The sequence below is a fragment of the Syngnathus scovelli genome, chromosome 10 (assembly GCF_024217435.2).
Source record: "Syngnathus scovelli strain Florida chromosome 10, RoL_Ssco_1.2, whole genome shotgun sequence".
In the NCBI taxonomy this organism is placed as follows: Eukaryota; Metazoa; Chordata; class Actinopteri; order Syngnathiformes; family Syngnathidae; genus Syngnathus; species Syngnathus scovelli.
The window spans coordinates 17,180,001-17,182,500 of NC_090856.1; the positions used below are offsets into that span (position 1 = coordinate 17,180,001).

The window sequence follows — 2,500 nt, forward strand, 5'->3', positions numbered from 1 at the left end:
ACTGGCATAAAAACAAATATAAACCACATAAAAATAAAAGTCACCATTACGTTGAATTATTGGGAGCACCGAGCTTGTTTCTCAGAAACGAGCCGGTCCCATCCAGGCGTAATCGGAGACAATGAAACCCGAAGTGGTTAAGGTTTGTCTTTTAATGCAGGATGCTTGGTCTCCATGTGCCGAAGCAGTTTTGAAGGCTTCATTGGCTTGCTCGCTAGTTTCAGGGGCGATTGTGTCTATAAAATGCAAAATGTTGGGTCACCTCACGGCTTACGGCCATACTACCCTGAGAACGCCTGATCTCGTCTTATCTCGGAAGCTAAGCAGGGTCGGGCCTGGTTAGTACTTGGATGGGAGACTGCCTGGGAATACCAGGTGCTGTAAGCTTTTTCTTTTTCTTATGTGCACTTCAAGCTCTTTTTTTTTTTTTTTTTTTTTCTTATGTGCACTTCAATCGTTTAAGCCAAGACCTTTTTACAACACCCATCACGAATGGCATTCGGAAACTGCAAGCCTAGTTTGAACTCCGACACTGAAACTACAACACGAGTTCAAAACCTCTATGTACAGTGAATAAAGAGCATGGCTCCCTGTGAACTCAAAGCAGCAGTCTTTACTTGTAAAAGAACCCAGCACAACACATTGCGCTTCCATGTAGTGTTTTTACCTTTTTCATGACATTTATTTTGATACAGCCAAATGCAGGTTTTGTGCACTTCACTTTTCCGTTGGGCATTCGCGTAGAACCCTATTCCAGTTACGGTCAGATTCTTTTAGACTAGTGGTCCCCAACCTTTCTTGCGCCACGGACCGGCTACGCGTCAGAAATATTTTTGCGGACCTGCCTTTATATATATAAATAAACAATAAATCAATATAAATAAATACTACATTTATAATAAGTATATATACCGTATTTGCCGGTGTATTAGTCGACCTTTTTCGATCCAAAATCGACCGAAAAAAATCGACCTCGACTTATACACCGAGTCATAAAATTTAACTTCGTATTCATCGCTTCAAATGTGATGGTAACCAAGGCCGTTTCTCATGCATCTCATTGTGCGTTGCACTTAGAAAATTTGAACCGGGCGGCGTGCGCGAGTGCGCGGCCCGCTGGAAGTCGAATGAGGCGCCGCGACCACCTCCGCGGTGCTTATAAACAGCCGATCCGCTCGGCGGGGGCTATTTTCGGCCACTTGGCTCGTGCGCACGGCCTCCCGGATGTGCCGGGCGGGTGCGCGAGCTCGCCGGCCGCTGGAAGTCGAATGAGGCGCCGCGACCACCTCCGCGGTGCTTACAAACAGCCGATCCGCTCGGCGGGGGCTATTTTCGTCCACTTGGCTCGTGCGCACGGCCTCCCGGATGTGCCGGGCGGGTGCGCGAGCTCGCCGGCCGCTGGAAGTCGAATGAGGCGCCGCGACCACCTCCGCGGTGCTTATAAACAGCCGATCCGCTCGGCGGGGGCTATTTTCGGCCACTTGGCTCGTGCGCACGGCCTCCCGGATGTGCCGGGCGGGTGCGCGAGCTCGCCGGCCGCTGGAAGTCGAATGAGGCGCCGCGGCCACCTCCGCGGTGCTTATAAACAGCCGATCCGCTCGGCGGGGGCTATTTTCGGCCACTTGGCTCGTGCGCACGGCCTCCCGGATGTGCCGGGCGGGTGCGCGGGCTCGCCGGCCGCTGGAAGTCGAATGAGGCGCCGCGACCACCTCCGCGGTGCTTATAAACAGCCGATCCGCTCGGCGGGGGCTATTTTCGGCCACTTGGCTCGTGCGCACGGCCTCCCGGATGTGCCGGGCGGGTGCGCGAGCTCGCCGGCCGCTGGAAGTCGAATGAGGCGCCGCGACCACCTCCGCGGTGCTTATAAACAGCCGATCTGCTCGGCGGGGGCTATTTTCGGCCACTTGGCTCGTGCGCACGGCCTCCCGGATGTGCCGGGCGGGTGCGCGGGCTCGCCGGCCGCTGGAAGTCGAATGAGGCGCCGCAACCACCTCCGCGGTGCTTATAAACAGCCGATCCGCTCGGCGGGGGCTATTTTCGGCCACTTGGCTCGTGCGCACGGCCTCCCGGATGTGCCGGGCGGGTGCGCGAGCTCGCCGCCCGCCGGAAGTCGAATGAGGCGCCGCGACCACCTCCGCGGTGCTTATAAACAGCCGATCCGCTCGGCGGGGGCTATTTTCGGCCACTTGGCTCGTGCGCACGGCCTCCCGGATGTGCCGGGCGGGTGCGCGGGCTCGCCGGCCGCTGGAAGTCGAATGAGGCGCCGCGACCACCTCCGCGGTGCTTATAAACAGCCGATCCGCTCGGCGGGGGCTATTTTCGGCCACTTGGCTCGTGCGCACGGCCTCCCGGATGTGCCGGGCGGGTGCGCGAGCTCGCCGGCCGCTGGAAGTCGAATGAGGCGCCGCGACCACCTCCGCGGTGCTTATAAACAGCCGATCCGCTCGGCGGGGGCTATTTTCGGACACTTGGCTCGTGCGCACGGCCTCCCGGATGTGCC

At 57.7% G+C, this 2,500-nt stretch overlaps 1 non-coding gene across 1 annotated transcript; it reads left to right on the forward strand.

Moving 5' to 3' along the window:
- Positions 1 to 268: 268 nt before the first annotated feature.
- LOC125976335 (5S ribosomal RNA) lies at positions 269 to 387 on the forward strand. The gene has a single exon (XR_007484258.1). It is a non-coding gene; the product is annotated as a 5S ribosomal RNA (ribosomal RNA).
- The last annotated feature ends 2,113 nt before the right edge of the window (positions 388 to 2,500 follow it).